This window comes from Sus scrofa, unplaced genomic scaffold (genome assembly GCF_000003025.6).
Source record: "Sus scrofa isolate TJ Tabasco breed Duroc unplaced genomic scaffold, Sscrofa11.1 Contig1409, whole genome shotgun sequence".
Taxonomy (NCBI): Eukaryota; Metazoa; Chordata; class Mammalia; order Artiodactyla; family Suidae; genus Sus; species Sus scrofa.
In genome coordinates this window covers 214,188-233,210 of record NW_018084870.1, presented here as the reverse complement: position 1 = coordinate 233,210, position 19,023 = coordinate 214,188, and the positions used below count along the sequence as shown (strand labels likewise).

The 19,023-nt window shown below is 40.0% G+C and overlaps 2 pseudogenes; one reads left to right on the top strand and one right to left on the bottom strand.

Annotated features, from left to right (window-relative positions):
- The first annotated feature begins 15,939 nt into the window (after positions 1-15,939).
- On the top strand, positions 15,940-18,430 carry LOC110258144 (annotated as a pseudogene).
- LOC110258152 lies at positions 17,790-18,164 on the bottom strand (annotated as a pseudogene).
- Positions 18,431-19,023: the final 593 nt, after the last annotated feature.

Sequence of the window (19,023 nt, the reverse complement as noted above, 5' to 3'; positions counted from 1 at the left end):
TTTGACTTTTTTTGCTACCACAGTAACAGAATGACTGTTGATACAAAGGGTGCTCAAATATAGGTCTGTGGGATTTCACTTTCCTTATCCCCACCGTCTAAAATACTGCCCTTGACAGTGAACCAGAGATAACAATCAGTGTCCTCCCATCACTGATGTGCTCACTGTAGACTTACTGCAGGTTTCCAAGGTTATTGTCAGGCCCAGAAGAGAAGTCCTGCCCATATAAAATGAGAAAATTAATAAAATGTATTTCCAAAGGTGACTGTGTTGAGATTTAAACTGATATATGCAAGGAGGTAAGCCTCTGTCTGGCACATATTAGTGTAAGTAAATATTAGCTCTTTGACATAAGATTATGTGCAATTGTGAAGTCCTATATATGTATAATTTTTTAAGCCCTATAAGTATCATTTATTCCTTCAATCTGGAAATATACATTGAGCGCCTGCAATGTGTCAGGCAATGTTCTAAGCACTCAGCATGCATTAGAGAAGAAAAGAGACAGTGAACCTTGCCCATGGAGCTCATATTCTAGTAAGGAGAGGCAGACAATAAAATATAAATATAATAAATTAATTATATTCTATATTTGAAAGCAGTCTGTGGTATGGAAAGAAGAAAAAGCAAAACATAGCAAAAGGGGCTGGGTGTGCTGAGAGGTTGCAGTTTTAGCTTTCTTTTTAAAAAAAAATTTCAGTTAAAGTATAGTTGATTTACAGTGTTCTGTCAATTTCTGCTATACAGCAAAGTGTCCCATATATATATATATATATATATACATATATATATATATATATATATAACATACACACACACATTCTTTTTCTTATATTATCTTCCATCATATTCTATCACAAGTGATTGGATATAGTTCCCTGTGCTATACAGCAGGACCTCATTGCTTATTCATTCTACATGTAATAGTTTGTGTCAACTAACCTCAATTTCCCAGTCCATCCCACTCCCTCTGCCTCCCCCTTGGCAAGCGCAGGTCTGTCCTCTATGTCTGTGAGTCTTTTTCTGGTCTATAGATAGGTTCATTTGTGCCCCATTTTAGATTCCACATGTAAGTGATATTATATGGTATTTGTCTTTCTCTTTTTGACTTAATTTACTTAATAATGATTTTTACTTAATAATTTACTTAATAATGATTTTTAAAAATGATTTTTACTTAATAATGTCTTCTATTCCTTTTTCTCTTTCTATTCCCCACATTGTCCCTGCCCTTTCCCCCAAAGCTCTCATAGCTATCAGATTAATTATTCACTCTTCAGATATATTAATCACCTAGCATCTTATAAGTTTGTTCTTTTTTCCCCACCTGGGTTTATTCAATATAAGTCCCTGCCCAGCCCTTCCTCAGAGAAATGACTAAGCTGGGGAACAAAACACAGGAGGGCTGCTGAGGAGTGAGTGTGGATGGGGTGGAGCCTGGGGTGAGGTTAGGATGTACCTGGGACATTGGCTCAGCCTCAGTGCCCACCCCTGGACCACCAGCAGGCTCCAGGTGGGGTCAGTGAAGGTGTTTGTGAGAATAGGTTTTTGATTTTCTGCCAGTGTTTTAAGCCTGCATCCTTGACCCTGGTGCCTTTCCTGGTAGGAGCTAGAGATATAGCCGAAAAGAAACAGACAAAAATCCTTTTACTTATGGAGCTTATATTTAAGTGTGTGTGATAAAAGCTGACATTGAATTCTTCTAATATTCCTTTCTGGGACTATTTTAGAGTATTGATTCAATTATTTTAATAAGTATGAGACAATTAAGGCTTTCTGTTTCTTTTTGGATCAGTTTTAGTAGAAGGTTATATTCATTTCATCAAACCTTTTGAATTCATGAAATAAATTCATAGTTCACTTTTAATAGTTGGGAGGGGGATCCTTGATGGGCTTCCCTTACAGTTGAGAGATTATTAATACCTCAATGAGTGTCCTATTCAGGGTCTGCTTGTTCCACATTGATATTTCTCAGATAATCTTGTCCCCTGTAATGCTCCTATGATGCCATGTTTAATTTTATCAATTGATGCTGGAGATCTCAGTTGATCTGTATGCCAGAATTGCCATATAACATGTAAGGTACTATTACGACAGAGAATGGGAGCTCCACAGGGTGGAAAACTTGATGAACTCATTTCTGTGCTAATTCTGGAATGTTTTAGTGCACTGCAGTTAACATGAATCTTGTTTAATGGATTATATTATTTATCTTGTTTAAACTAACCATCTGGAAATGGACATAGGTCCAAAAAATTTCTTTCAAATAATCCCCAGATGGGCATTCCTGTCATGGCACAGCGGAAACAAATCTGAATGGGAACCATGAGGTTGCAGGTTCGATCCCTGGCCTCGCTCAATGGGTTAAGGATCCAGCGTTGCCATGAGCTGTGGTGTAGGTCATAGACTTGGCTTGGACCCCGCATTGCTGTGGCTGTGGTGTAGGTCAGCAGCTACAGCTTCGATTGGACCCCTAGCCTGGGAACCTCCATATGCTGTGGGTGTGGCCCTAAAAAGACAAAAAGACAGCAACAACAAAAAAATCCCCAGATAAAAAATAATACCATTAACACACACACACACACATCTCTTTAGTTGTGATACATCTCATCCTTTAATGTAATAAAGCCATTAAGGTTAGCAACGTGTTTAATTTTTTTCTTTTTAGGGCTGCACTCATGGCATGTGGAAGTCTCCAGACTAGGGGTTGAATTAGAGCTGTAGCCTCTGGCCTACGCCACAGCCACAGCCACAGCAGTGACATATCAGAGCCACATCTGCAACCTACATCGCTGCTCATGGCAATGCCAGATCCTTAACCCACTGAGTGAGGCCAGAGATTGAACCTGAGTCCTCGTGGATACTAGTCAGATTCATTTCCTCTGAGCCAGACGAAACTCCAGTAACATGTTTTAAAATATTTTATTTCACATTTCTCATTCTTTAAATTTTTTGATATATTTAAAAATCTATCAAGTATCTTTTTTTTTTTTTTTTGTCTTTTTGCCATTTCTTGGGCTGCTCTCTCAGCATATGGAGGTTCCCAGGCTAGGGGTCAAATTGGATCCATAGCCGCCAGCCCATACCAGAGCCACAGCAACACGGGATCCGAGCCGCGTCTGCAACTTACACCACAGCTCACGGCAACGCCGGATCCTTAACCCACTGAGCGAGGCCAGGAATCAAACCTGTGTCTTCACAGATACTAGTTGGATTCATTAACCACTGAGCCACGATGGGAACTCCCCAAGTATCTGCTATTTAGGCTACACATGTAGATGATTTATTAAATGTATAAATTAAAACTTTTTAGTAGTAGAGGCAAGATTAAACAGTTGAGACAACTGCACTATTCCCCATGTTTGTTTTCTTCTTCACACTAATGCAATGTCTATTTCTTTGCTTCTTTATTTGTTTATTGTCTCTCTCCTACCAGGATTTAAGCTCCTTGAGGGCAGGAACTTTTTCATCTGGGCACACAGACTGCATTTCCTAACCTTCTTACCTCCATGTGGGCTCTTGTCACTAAAGCGTGGAAATAATGTTCCTGTTTAGGTTTGGTCCATAAAATGTCCCCAGTGATCCTTCATCTATCTCTCATCTTTGGCTGACTGGGTGCAGATGACCCAGCAGATGGTTCTGATACCCTGGAGACTGGAAGTGTCACAAGTTGGAATGGGCCTGTATCCAGGAGTCATAGCCTGGTGGAGAACTGCCCACAAGTCCTGCCTGATAATACAGATCTGCATTGGACTTAGTGTGAATGAGAAATAAAGTTTTATTGGGATTAAGCTACTGAGTTTTGGGCTTTTTAAAAAAATTATTATTACTATTATTATTTTTTGTCTTTTTGTCTTTTCTAGGGCTGCACTCGCAGCTAATGGAGGTTCCCAGGCTAGGTGTCCAATCGGGGCTGTAGCTGCTGGCCTACGCCAGAGCCACAGCAAATTGGGATTCGAGCTGCGTTTGCAGCCTACACCACAGCTCATGCAACGCTGGATCCTTAATCCATTGAGCGAGGCTGGGGATAGAACCTGCAACCTCATGGTTCCTAGTCGGATTCATTAACCACTGCGCCATGACGGGAACTCCATGGAGTTTATTTTTGTGTATGGTGTTAGGTGTTGGACTCTTTGTAATGACCCCAAGTTCATTTAACTCTTTTATGAATTTTGATTAAATTTTCCAAAATCCTATCTTAATCCTGTTTTTAGGGTGTGAATTGAAGAAAAAAAAAAGATAAATAGCAATCAATAAGTTACTTTTTTTCCTAGAGCTTTGCAATGTTTACAATCTGTTCATTTATTTATTTATTTTTTGTTTGATCCCATCAACACCCTCTCTGACGTTTATAAGCCCTAATCACCAATCAGGGGTTGGAGCTTAGTTATAGAGAAGGGCATTGCAGAACTTGAAATAGAGGGATCCCGAGTTTAGGAGGGCTGGGGTGTGGTGGAAAAATCCATGGAGCACGTGGGAACGAATGGGAGATGTGAGAGGCTATCATCCAGGGGCCATGAAGTGGCAGAGGCAAGGTACCCAGGTGAGAGTTGAGTACATCTGTGCAGTATGAAACAGACTGCCTGATTTCTTTCACAGCCCTGAGTACCGTTCTCTCTGTGATAACAGGGACCACGCTGGTTTCATCTGCTGCTTCCCCATCAAGCAGCCCAATACCTGACGTAATTCATAATGAGTAAATGAATAGAGGATCTAAGAGTTTTTCCATATCTCAATTCTATTTTACTTTGATTTGATTTATTCTAGGAGGTGTTTGCTGATCCACTAAGGTGGAGAGCTCCATCCGTATGAAAGCTAATCAGAAAGGGACCCACCAGGGTTGCCAAGGCCACTCTCAGGAATACACTACTGCTCTTTTGCTGTGTTAACACTGGGTTAATACTGTAATATTAATATTTTCTTTCTTTTTGAATAAAAACATTCCTTGGGTCATTCATATCTGTTAGAACGCTGCAAGTTGTTGTTGTTGTTGTTGTTGTTTTCTTTTTACAGCTGCACTGCAGCACCAAGGAAGTTCCCAGGCTAGGGGTCAAATCAGAGCGGCAGCTTCTGGCCTGCACCATAGCCACAGCAATATTGGATCTGAGCTGCATCTGTGACCTAATGTTTTAGCCCATAAATCTCCTGTTTACCCAGAGTGAACGTCTGCTCCTTTTGGCAGAATCTGTCTAATTGTTATTCCCAGCCCATCACAACTGATTTTTTTTTTCTGCACCTATCGCATGTGGAAGTTTCTGGGCCAGGAATCAAACTTGCAATCCTGATCTGTGCCTCAGCTGCGGCAACGCCAGATCCTTAACCCACTGTGCCAAATGGGAACAGCCACAATGGATCATTTAAAACTTCAGGATCATTCCTTTTTGAACCCCTAATGTGTATTCAAATGGCTTCAGTGAAAATCCTGACTGGGCCACTCATTGGTCATGGGAGGTAATCTTGAGCATGCTACTTATCTTCTCTTTGGCACAAGTCCTTCAATGTAAAGATGGCACTCAACTTTTTTGGATCATTGTGGAGATGGAGTGAGCTAATGCATGTAGAGAGCTTGGGACAGAGCCCCAAATGATTACACATCAGTATGTGCTTGTTCTTACTCTCTCTATAAAAAACTAATTCTATTCCTTGGTTGTTCTCGCTCTGATTCCTCCTCCCCGGAAGCTTTTTTTTGTAGATATTGCCTGTCTTTCCATATCCTTTTAGTGAGACTTTTCCCTCTTGTCTGTAAGTCTGAGGATTTTTCTGTAGCAGAGTCATCTTAGACACTAAACTTTGGCTGGGTATATGAGCCTTTCTGACTTTGTTGAAATTCTTGTATATGGTTTTCTCGAGGTGATGGGTTCACTACATCGTGTCTCCTCATGACCAAGATAACTGCAATACGACCAGGAGAGTGCAATACATGTTTAGAGCTCTAGTCTTAATCTATTAGGTGTTTGTTTTTTAGGGCTGCACCTGCGGCGTATGAAGAGTCCCAGGCTAGGTGTTGAATTGGAGCTGTAGCTGCCAGCCTACACCACAGCCACAGCAATGCAGGATCTGAGCCATGTCTGTGACCTACACCACAGCTCACAGCAATGCCAGATCCTTAACCCACTGAGAAAGGCCAGGGATTGAACTTGCGTCCTCATGGATGCTAGTCATGTTTGTTAACCTCTGAGCCATGACGGGAACTCCTCAATCTTTTAGCTTTTTGTCTGTAGTTTAGGTTGATATGTCTGCAAGGAATGTGGAAAATGGAGGATGAATTCCTTCATTGCTAAGATTGTACCTAGGTCCATTTTCCCCAAGCCACCAAGAGAAGGTATTTTTGGGTGGAGTGATTGTGGGTGAGAGTTTCAGATCTACTGTGGATCCAGGGAGCTGTGGGTGAACTCTGATTTTATTTGGCTTACAAATAATTTGTGATATGTCCATCATGATTTTCCATAGCTCATCTTTCAAGATGTGGAGAGAATGTTTAGAATCCTTCTTTCAGACTTGCAGTTGCTGAAATCACTAACTTTGGAGTTGCATGGGACAAAATCAGTGGATTGATGGCCAGCGTCCTGAAGGAGTGAGCTGGCCTAGAGGGATCCCTGAAGGTCATTTGTGATGATGCCAGGGGAAAAAGTAAAAGTATAATTTATTCCTTTATATAAACAGAAGAGGACATCGAGGCATAAAGAGGTTAAAAATCTGCTCAAGTTCACATTATCAGTAAGTGCCAAGGGAGTTCCTATTGTGGCTCAGTGAGTTACGAACACGAAATAGTGTCCATGAAGATTTGGGTTCCATCCCTGGCCTCACTCAGTGGGTTAGGGATCTGGAGTTGCTGGAAATTGTGGTGTGGGTTGCAGATGTGGCTCAGATCCCACATTGCTGTGGCTGTGGCAGAGGCCTGCAGCTGCAGCTCCGACTTGACTCCTAGCCCTGGAACTTCTATATGCTGTAGGCGAGGCCATAAAAAGAAATAAAGTGCCAAGCCTGGGATGCAAATCCAGGTCACAGATTATGTTCAGATTATAATTTGCAAAAGCAGTGGTTCACAAATGCAAGGGAAAAGTTCAGTTTACTAATAAGGCGGGTTAATTATAGCTGATAATACTTTCTCCACCTCCAGTTTTCCTCACTTTACAAGTGAGAATACTGTGGCTTAGGAAGATGAAGTGAATCTCCAAAGGTCTCAGTTACATATGGCTGACTTAGGACCAGGCCTCCTGACTCCAGGTCAGGCACTATTACCACCAAGTTGTGCTGCTTAGGAAAGAGAATTATGAAACTCTGAAGCAGTTTTCTAAAATAAGAGGATGATACAATGAAAAGTGTGTGAATCTGACATCAGATATAGCTGTGGTCAAGTTGTTTTCTTACTTACTAGCCTTGGGATAGTAGGTAGGAGAAGAAATTTCACTGATGTTTAATTTCATCATCGATGAAGGAGAAAATAAAATCTGCTTTTCAGTCTCATTGTAATGATAAAACAGGATGGTGTATAACAAAGTTCTGAGTTACTCATTCAAGCAGACCAATTATAGGGACATATGATTTTCTTTGCCAGTTCCCAAACTGGCTCCCCAAGAAAATTGGGAAACGTCATTCATCTACTAAGTTACTTCTCAGTTCATTTGAAATTGCTCTTTACAGCTTTAATAATTTCCAAAAGAGAGACCTGGATAGAAAAACAAAGAATGTTACCTACTATCAGCAGTGGCCAAAAAAATATAAATTTTTTAAAAAAGATAAAATTTAGAAAAAATATCCTTATATCCATTACTGGCTGGAATGAAAGAGAGAAAGAATTGACCTCATTTTGGTGACAACTGTGTAAATTGGGAGGTCCCTTTTGGTGAGAGATATTACAAATCTTTATAATATCTGTACTGCTCTATTTTGTATACATCTGAGAAATTATTCTAGGGATCCAGAAATAATTTAATACATGATGAGTTTTTTGTGGTGTTAGAAATAATGACATTATTAGATACATCCACTTAGAATAATATGCAGTCATTAAAAGTGATACTTTTTGGAGTTCCCATCGTGGTGCAGCAGAAATGATTCTGACTAGGAACCATGAGGTTGTGGGTTCGATCCCTGGCCCTGCTCAGTGGGTTAAGGATCCGGCATTGCTGTGAGCTGAGGTGTAGGCTGTAGATGCAGCTCAGATCTGGCATTGCTGCAGCTGTGGCATAGGTTAGCAGCTACAGCTCCAATTCGACCCCTAGCCTGGGAACCTCCATATGCCTCAGGTGCAGCCTTAAAAAAAAAAAAATTAAAAAATGATACTTTTAAAGAGTTTCTAATGATATGGGAAATGTTTCAATTATAATACTAATCAGGATGGTATATTAAATATATGATGAGATTTCACATGAGAAGTGAGCAAAAATCTACATATGGAAGAAAGACTGGAAGAAAAATACACTAGAAAATTGATAGTTTTTCTTTTTGGATGGCAGGGTTAAGAGTAATTTTTTTCATCCCCTTTAAATATTTTCTGAAGTTTGCCTAATCATCATGTGTTATGTTTGTAACTACTTTTACTCTCCTTTTCCTTAGAGGATCTGCTGATACACAACCTTGGCAAAAAGCAGAGATAACCACTCGGTCTTTTTTCTGTTCCTTTGTCCTCTCCATGGGCTGAGTAATCTGGGTTCTGAGATGACACATTATGATGTAGGAGGGGTACAACCTGAGGAGTCAGAAGACATGGGGTCTGCGTTCAATCTCTCACAACCTCGCTTCTGTGACTTGGGCTGCCTACTTAGTATTTTCAGCTCAAAATGTTAGCATTTTAAAACTAAAGATGTTTGCCCCAAATTCTCACCAAATCACTGTTCTTAATGAGTTTTTAGTAAAGAAAATGGGAAGTGATGATTTAAGCGGCCCCCTGTAGCCCATAAATGGATGAAATCCCTTATGCAGTTTTTGAACCCATGTCACTTAGTGGGAGATTTCCAAGTCAGGGAAGTGATTATGAAACCATGCAGTTTATCACTGCATTTTTCCTCTCTGCAGGAAGCTTCTTTAATCCTGTCTAGGCATCATTCAAAGCAGGGGAAGGAGGATCAGACGTTGCAGAAGGATGGACCAGATGACCTGTTAGGATTTCTATTTGTTCTCTCACTCTGTCATGTTAGAATGTAATAAAAATTCTTTTTTTTCTTTTATTATTATTTTCCCACTGTACACCAAGGGGGTCAGGTCATCCTTAGATGTATACATTGCAGTTACAGTTTTTTTCCCCCACCCTTTCTTCTGTTGCGACATGAGTATCTAGACATAGTTCTCAATGCTATTCAGCAGGATCTCCTTATAAATCTATTCTAGGTTGTGTCTGATAAGCCCAAGCTCCCAATTCCGCCCACTCCCTCCCCCTCCCATCAGGCAACCACAAGTCTCTTCTCCAAGTCCATGATTTTCTTTTCTGAGGAGATGTTCATTTGTGCTGGATATTAGATTCCAGTTATAAGTGATATCATATGGTATTTGTCTTTGTCTTTCTGGCTCATTTCACTCAGCATGAGATTCTCTAGTTCCATCCATGTTGCTGCAAATGGCATTATGTCGTCCTTTTTTATGGCTGAGTAGTATTCCATTGTGTATATATACCACCTCTTCCGAATCCAGTCATCTGTTGATGGACATTTGGATTGTTTCCATGTCCTGGCTATTGTGAATAGTGCTGCAATGAACATGCGGGTGCATGTGTCTCTTTTAAGTAGAGCTTTGTCCGGATAGATGCCCAAGAGTGGGATTGCAGGGTCATATGGAAGTTCTATGTATAGATTTCTAAGGTATCTCCAAACTGTTCTCCATAGTGGCTGTACCAGTTGACATTCCCACCAGCAGTGCAGGAGGGTTCCCTTTTCTCCACAGCCCCTCCAGCACTTGTTATTTGTGGATTTATGAATGATGGCCATTCTGACTGGTGTGAGGTGGTATCTCATGGTAGTTTTGATTTGCATTTCTCTTATAATCAGCGATGTTGAGCATTTTTTCATGTGTTTGTTGGCCATCTGTATATCTTCCTTGGAGAAATGTCTATTCAGGTCTTTTGCCCATTTTTCCATTGATTGATTGGTTTTTTTGCTGTTGAGTTGTATAAGTTGCTTGTATATTCTAGAGATTAAGCCCTTGTCAGTTGCATCATTTGAAACTATTTTCTCCCATTCTGTAAGTTGTCTTTTTGTTTTCTTTTTGCTTTCCTTTGCTGTGCAAAAGCTTTTCAGTTTAATGAGGTCCCATGGGTTTCTTTTTGCTCTAATTTCTATTGCTTTGGGAGACTGACCTGAGAAAATATTCATGATGTTGATGTCAGAGAGTGTTTTGCCTATGTTTTCTTCTAGGAGTTTGATGGTGTCCTGTCGTATATTGAAGTCTTTCAGCCATTTGGAGTTTGTTTTTGTGCATGGTGTGAGGGTGTGTTCTAGTTTCATTGCTTTGCATGCAGCTGTCCAGGTTTCCCAGCAATGCTTGCTGAATAGACTTTCCTTTTCCCATTTGATGTTCTTGCCTCCCTTGTCAAAGATGAATTGACCATAGGTGTCAGGGTTGATTTCCGGAGTCTCTATTCTGTTCCATTGGTCTGTCTTGTCTGTTTTGGTACCAGTACCACACTGTTTTGATGACTGTGGCTTTGTAGTATTTCTTGAAGTCTGGGAGAGTTATGCCTCCTGCTTGGTTTTTGTTTCTCAGGATTGCTTTGGCGATTCTGGGTCTTTTGTGGTTCCATATAAATGTTTGGATTGTTTGTTCTAGTTCTGTGAACAATGTCATGGGTAATTTGATAGGGATTGCATTGAATCTGTAGATTGCTTTGGGTAGGATGGCCATTTTCACAATATTGATTTTTCCAATCCAGGAACATGGAATATCTTTCCATTTCTTTACATCTTCTTTGATTTCTTTGATTAAGGTTTTATAGTTCTCGGCATATAGGTCCTTTACCTCTTTGGTCAGGTGTATTCCGAGGTATTTGATTTTGTGTGGTACAACTTTAAAAGGTATCGTATTTTTGTATTCCTTTTCTAATGTTTCATGCTGGTATACAGAAATGCAACTGACTTCTGAATGTTAATCTTATATCCTGCCACTTTGCTGAATTTATTAATCAGTTCAAGGAGTTTTGGGGTTGAGTCCTTAGGGTTTTCTAGGTATAGTATCATATCATCTGCATACAGTGACAGTTTGATCTCTTCTCTTCCTATATGGATGCCTTTTATTTCTTTTGTTTGTCTAATTGCTGTGGCTAAGACTTCCAAAACTATGTTGAAGAGCAGTGGTGAGAGTGGGCATCCCTGTCTTGTTCCAGATTTGAGTGAGAAGGCTTTCAGTTTTTTCCCATTGAGGATTATATTTGCTGTGGGTTTCTCATAAATGGCTTTGATTATATTCAGGAATGTTCCCTCTATACCCACTTTGGCGAGGGTCTTGATCATGAATGGATGTTGAACTTTGTCAAATGCTTTTTCTGCGTCTATTGAGATGATCATATGATTTTTGACCTTTTTTTTGTTAATGTGGTGTATGATGCTGATTGATTTGCGTATGTTGAACCATCCTTGTGAACCTCGGATGAACCCAACCTGGTCATGGTGTATAATTTTTTTGATATGTTGTTGGATTCGGTTGGCTAAGATTTTGTTGAGAATTTTTGCATCTATATTCATCAATGATATTGGCCGATAGTTTTCTTTTTTGGTGGTATCTTTGCCTGGTTTTGGAATGAGGGTGATGGTGGCATCATAGAATGTCTTTGGGAGTATTCCTTCTTCTTCAACCTTTTGAAAGAGTTTAAGGAGGATGGGCACCAATTCCTCTTTATATGTTTGGTAAAATTCACCTGTGAAGCCATCTGGTCCTGGACTTTTATTTGTAGGGAGTGATTTTATGACCTCTTCAATTTCATTTCTAGTGATGGGTCTGTTCAGTTGGTCTGTTTCTGCTTGATTCAGTTTTGGCAGGCTGTAAGATTCTAGAAAATTGTCCATTTCTTCCAGATTGTCAAATTTATTGCCATATAGTTGTTCATAGTATTCTCTTATGGTTTTTTTATTTCTGCTGTATCCGTTGTGATTTCTCCTTTTTCATTTCTAATTTTGGTTATTTGGGTTCTTTCTCTCCTCTTTTTAGTGAGTCTGGCCAGGGGTTTGTCAATTTAGTTCACCTTTTCAAAGAACCAGCTCTTGGTTTTATTAATTTTCTCTATTGTTTTTTGAGTCTCTATTTGATTGATTTCTTCTTTGATCTTTATAATTTCCTTCCTTCTGCTGACTTTAGGACTTTTTTGTTCTTCTTTTTCTAATTCGTTTAGGTGGAGGGTTAAGTTGTCAATTTGGGATCTTTCTTCTTTTTTGAGAAAGGCCTGGATTGCTATAAATTTCCCTCTGAGCATTGCTTTCGCAGCATCCCATAGATTTTGAGAGGTTGTGTCTTCATTATCATTTGTTTCAAGGTAGTTTTTAATTTCCTTCTTGATTTCCTTATTGACGCATTGGTTTTTTAGTAGCATGTTGTTTAGTCTCCATGGAGTAGGTTTTTTCTCTTTCCTTTTCCCATGGTTGATTTCTAATTTCATGGCATTGTGGTCAGAGAAGATACTTGAGATAATTTCTACGCTCCTAAATTTATTGAGGTTAGCTTTGTGTCCCAATATGTAGTCGATTCTTGAGAATGTTCCATGAGCATTTGAGAAGAATGTGTATTCTGATTTTTTTGGATGTAGTGTCCTGAAGATATCAATGAAGTCTAACTTTTCTATTGTTTCCTTTAGGATCTCTGTTGCTTTATTGGTTTTCTGTCTAGAGGATCTGTCCATTGATGTGAGGGGGGTATTTAGGTCTCCTACTATGATTGTATTCTCATCAATATCTCCCTTTATGTCTGTTACTATTTGTTGTATGTATCTGGGTGCTCCTATATTTGGGGCATATATGTTGACGATAGTAACATCCTCTCCTTGGATGGATCCCTTAATCATTAAATAGTGTCCTTCTTTGTCTTTCTTTATGTCTTTTGTTTTAAAGTCTATTTTGTCTGATATGAGCGTTGGGACTCCTGCTTTTCTGTCATGTCTATTGGCGTGAAATATTTTTCCCCACCCTTTCCCTTTCAATCTATATGTATCTTTTGTCCTAAGGTGAGTTTCTTGTAGGCAGCAGATTGAAAGTTTTTGCCTTTTTTATCCACTCAGCCACTCTGTGTCTTTTGATTGGGGCATTCAGTCCATTGACATTTAAGGTGATAATTGATAGATGATTATTTATTGCCATTTGAATCTCGTGTTCCAGTTGATTCTATGGTTCTCCATTTTTTTTTTTTTTTTTTTGGTTGGATGGTCTCCTGTTATTATCTGCTTGAGTGTTTTTTTTTTTTTTCATTTTTTGCAAATGCAATATTTGGTTTTGTCTTGTGGTTGCCCTGTTTTTTAAGTATGCTAACCCCTTCCCATAAATGTGTGTTTTAGCCTGATGGTCCTGTAAGTTCAAACACTTCATTACTATATTAAAATTAAGAAGAGAGACATACATATAAGCAAAAAGGGTTATTTACCTCCTGACATCCCTTGCCCACATTTTATGGTTTTGATGACTCTTTTTTATTTTTTTCTATTTAATTTTATTTTGTTTGAAGCATGTTCATGATTAAATCTGTATGCTGGCTTATTTGAGTGACTTCTCTCTGATTGCAGTTTCCTCAGTCCTAGTTCTTCCTCTTCTTCTTCTTTTTTTTTTTCTTTTCTTTTTTCTTCCCTTTCCTTCCTTTCTTTTTGGTTTAGAGATGCCCTTTCAATATTTCCTTTAACCTGGGTTTTGTGTTGCTGTATTCTTTAAGTTTTTGTTTGTTGGGAAAAATTTTTATTTCCCCTTCTATTTTAAATGATATTCTTGCTGGATAGAGTATTCTAGGTTGCATATTTTTTCCTTTGAGCACTTTAAATATCTCTTGCCATTCCCTCCTGGCCTGTAGTGTTTCTGTAGAGAAATCAGCTGATATTCTTATGGGGGTTCCCTTGTAGGTAACATTCTGTTTTTCTCTTGCTGCCTTTAGGATCCTCTCTTTATCACTAACTTTTGCCATTTTTATTATGATGTGTCTTGGTGTGGGTCTGTTTGGGTTCAGTTTGTTTGGGGCCCTCTGTGCTTCTTGTATCTTGAATCCAGTATCCTTTAGACTTGGGAAGTTTCCAGCAATAATTTCTTCAAATATATTTTCCATTCCCTTATCTTTTTCTACTCCTTCTGGAATTCCTATTATGCGTAGATTGGCCTGCTTTATATTATCCCATAGGTCTCTTATATTGCTTTCCAGTTTTTTGATTCGGTTTTCTGTCTGTTGACCAGATTGAGTGATTTCCATTATTCTATCTTCCATATCACTGATTCGTTCTTCTGCATTATTCATTCTGGTTTTTACTGCCCCTAGTTCAGTTTGCTTCTCTGCACATGAGTGTTCTAGTTTTTCTTGGCTCCTCCTTATATTTTCTAGCTCCTTTCTGAGGGTGTCTGCATTACTGTTCATATCTTCTCTTAATTCCTTCAGTATTTTCACTATTTCTCTTTTGAACTCCAGGTCTGTCTGACTGCAGAGATCGGTTTCATTGTTGAATGTTTTAGGTGAGTTCTCCTATTGGTTTGCCTGGGGGTGGTTTCTCAGCTTCTTCGTCTTGCTTGTTGTTTTCTTTCTCCTGAGGGAGTTGTACTCTCCGTGATCGGGCAGTGTTTGCCCTGTCTCTGCCGTGGAATATTCTGAGGGCTGGCGTTGTTGGTCAATCTTTTTTGAGGCACTGTATCTTTTCTGGAGTGTTGATGGGGCTAAGAGTGTTTCTTTGAAGCAAAGGAGGACTTCCTGAGGGCAGACAGGCCTGGGAGGTCCACACCACGATGGTAGCAGATTTCACTTGCTCATGCAGAGCTTGCTCTAGTGTTTTTAGGCTGTGGGGTTCTTGCAGGGGGTTGGCGGTGTTGGGCAGCTGCTCTTCAGGGGTGCATCACCCCCTGGGGGCTGGAGCAGCTATCTGGGTCACTGACAACCTAAGAGGCTTTTCCCTAGGGCAGCCCAACTCAGAAGGACAGCCTAAGAATGTAGGCGGATCTTTTCACAGTCTGGCTGAGCTTGTTGCAGCTTTTCTGGGCTGCAGGGGGTCCTGCCTGGAGCTGGCAGTCCTATGCAGCTGGTCCACTAGAGCATCCCCTGGGGGCTTGGGCGGGTAGCAGGGCCGTTGGAAACCGAAGAGGCTTCTCCCTGGGGCAACCCAACTCAGAAAAACCGTCCGAGAATTAGGCCGATCTAGAATGTAATAAAAATTCTGATAAGAAGCTATTGACCTCCTTAGATGCCAGTGTAAGTTTCCTATATTGTTTGGGGTTTTAGTTTTTTATTCATTCAGCACATACTCATTGAGCACTGCTCTAGGTCTGGCAATAAGGATATCAAGCACAAAAAATTCCTGCTTTCAAGGAACTCCAAGTGTAGTGTAGGAGGGTGGGGGAAGACCCATGCAAGATAGCATGCAAAGAGCTAGGCTGAAGATGCTATATGAATACAGCAGAGTCCTTATCGTCTATCCTAGGGTGGGTAGAAGAGGTCATCTTTCTTGTGGAGGTGATAGCTAAGCCTAGCATGTTTAAGAATAGGTCAGTTGAATTGGGAAAGGGAGTGTAGGATGGGGTGGGTGGGATGGTGGCAGTGAGGTGTGAATGAGCATGACTTGGTCAGGAATTTAGGAAAGTTTAATGTGGCTAAAGCACATGGTAGTGGACAGAGATGGGAGCTGAAGGAGAATATGGATGGGTCAGTTGGGCCCAGGCTTTTGTAATGAGACTAAAATGCCTAGATTTTATTTTGAAGGCTGAGAGGAGTCTTTGGAGATTTAAACTGGGTAATGACATGACTGAATGATTAAATGTTATAAGTATCACTGTGGTTGCAGTGTGGATGATTGAGCAGGTGTCTGGGGAAGATGTAAGGGGAGACCAACTGAGATGTTGTTGGAGCAACCATCGACTTATTTTGCTAATTAATCTAAATTTAGTGCTGAGAACTATGGTTGGGGTCTGGCAGGTACATAACCATGTTTTCAGAATAAATAAATGAATGGATGGATGAAGCTAAAGGAACAAGATTTGTGGGTGTGATTAATGTTGGAATTATGAGATGTACTAGTGAAGGGAGCGGTCAAGGTTGACTCTCATGTTATGGTGGATGGTGGAGGAAATATAGAAGGAGGAGCTAGTTGATAATGGGTGAGATGAGGAATTCAGTTTTTGAAGAGATGCCCACTGATTTTTTTTTTTTTCTTTTTAAGACCACACCTGCGGTATATGGAAGTTCCCAGGCTAGAGGTTGAATTGGAGCTGCAGCTGCTGGCCCAAACCACAGCCACAGCAACACCAGATCCAAGTTGTGTCTGCGACCTACACCACAACTCACAGCTACATTAAATCCTTAACCCACTGAGTGAGGCCAGGGATCAAACCCTCATCCTCACGGACATAATGTCAGGTTGTTAACTTGCTGAGCCACAGTGGAAACTCTGGTAAATCTCTTTTAACTCAAGTTCTTGTTGCAGCTCAGGATTCATGGATAGTCCAAGAACGGTACAGAGTTTTTCATGCTGGGACTTTCACAAAACCCTGAGGCGCCAAGAGTGTTATTTGTGCTCTTTTTGATTGTCTACCTGGTCTCTATTTGGTGCAACCTACTTATCATGATCACCATTATCTTCAGCCCACCTTGGGCTCTCCTATGTATTTTTTCCTCTTCTATTTTTCCTTTATCGATACTTGCTATTCTTCATGTGTGACCACCAAACTCACTGCTGACTCCTTGTATGAGGAAAGCAAATCATTGTACCCATTTCTTATGAGGGCTGCCTGGCTCAGTTCTCTGTTGCCCATTTTTTTGGAGGTGTTGAGATCTTTCTGCTCACAGTAATGGCCTGTGACTGCTATGTGGCCATCTGCAAGCCCCTGTGCTATACGACCATCATGACCTGGCATCTCTGTGCCCTACTGGTGGGGCTGGCTTGGCTGCGAAGCTTTCTGCATTCATTGGTTCAGCTATTGCTGGTCCTTCTGTTGCCCTTCTGTGGACCTAAACTCATCAATCATTTTTTTTCTGTGACTTGTACCCCTTGCTAGAACTTGCCTGCACCAACGCATATGTCACTGGTCCACTGGTGGTGGCCAACAATGGGGTGATCTGCCTGTTGACCTTCCTCATGCTGGCTGCCTCCTACATTATCATCCGCATTCCTTGAGGTCCCACCATGCAAAGGGGAGGCGCAAAGCCCTCTCCACCTGTGGGGCCCACTTCATTGTTGTTACCTTATTCTTTGTTCCCTGTATATTTATTTACATGTGGCCATCATCCACTTTATCCACAGACAAAACAGTGGCTGGTTTTTTTTAAATGTTTTTTTTCCTAGATTGTTATGAGATTAATGTAGTTTGATAACATCCAATTTACTTTCTAGATTAACCAAATAATATTAAATGGTGATAAGTATAACCTGCACATACATGATTTTGAGAAAAATTTAATACGTTAACTTCACCATACAACTATATTCTAATGGTATTCTTTTTAAACATAAAGAAATGGATCCCTATAAGACCAAAATAACCCAAAGGCCATGAGGTTAGTTTTTACTTTTTCCTTTTTTTTTTTTGTTTAAACAAAATGTGCACCATGATGGTTCCACAAGTAAGGCAAATGCCTTGAATATGAAAGCTGTAGTTTGCAATGTACCACATTTAGAACCCAGGGGAAGTGAATCATTCTAATTAAACAATCAGGAAACACCATGACAAGTTGGTTTGCAGCATCCAAAGTGTCCATTTAAGTGTTTTTTTCTTAATGATCAGAGCTTCCACGTTATCACCAGTTTCTTCATTGTGTTTTATGTGTGATCCATCATAGAGTGGGAACTTCTTGGGCCTCCAGCAGTGGCAGTACACAGGTTTATCTCCCAAATCCTCCATGTCAAAAGCATGTACTACCTTGGGGTTGTCTTTCTGGATGTGAAGGTTTACCATAGATTTGTTGCAATGATCTTTAACATAAAATCTTTTGTAAGCTAGATAACCAAATGCAGCTGTCCCAGCAGCAATGGTAACTGCTGAGATCCATTCAACTCATACACTGGAAGTCGTACTCATGGTGCCGTCATTTGCAAGGATGTGCACAGGACGCTGAGCACAAACCGGCTCGTGTGGACAGCAGGGATTCAAAGGGCCACAAGTGATAGTTCTAAGGGCTCCAGGATGCTACCACGCAGGTGTCGTGACAGGCCTAGTGACTATATTTCATTGTGTGTTTTTTTCTTCCCCTCTATTGTGTTTTGACACTCATGTTCAACTCCCTGATTTATACACTGAGAAATGCAGAGGTGAAAAATGCTATGAAAAATCTCTGGAACAAATGAGCCATTGTGGATGGAGGATGCAGGTATAGTAGGGAAAGAAATAACCTGTTGTTCTCAGTAAGAATTCTTAAATAATAATAATAATAATAAATGTAAAGAATGGCAAAAAATTGGACATATACCTCACAACATAAATACGCAAATAGCCAATGTGCACATGAAAACTTGCTCAGCCCCATTAGTCACCAGGGAAATATGAATGAAAACCATAATGGTATACCATTATCCTCTTTAAAGAATAGCTAAAATTGCAAAGATTAAAATTTTAAATATTGGAGAGGATGTGAGATAACTTACACTCATATATTCCTGATGGGGCATAAGGAAAAGTAATAAATTAGTTAAATAGAGCACCAAGACAAAGGGCCTTGTAAGTGGCCAGTATGCAAAAAATTCAGAAAACTAGAAATTTGTTTCTTAATGACATGCTCTATAAAACATAAGTCATGAAATCAATTGACTTGCCCAATAGTCAAAATAAAATATGTCTTAACTATGAAAAAAAAAAAGAATTCTTATTGTCATGATGAAAGCTCAGGAATCATTAAAAATGTCAAAATAAAACTGATTTGAATGTTTGACATTCCAGCTTA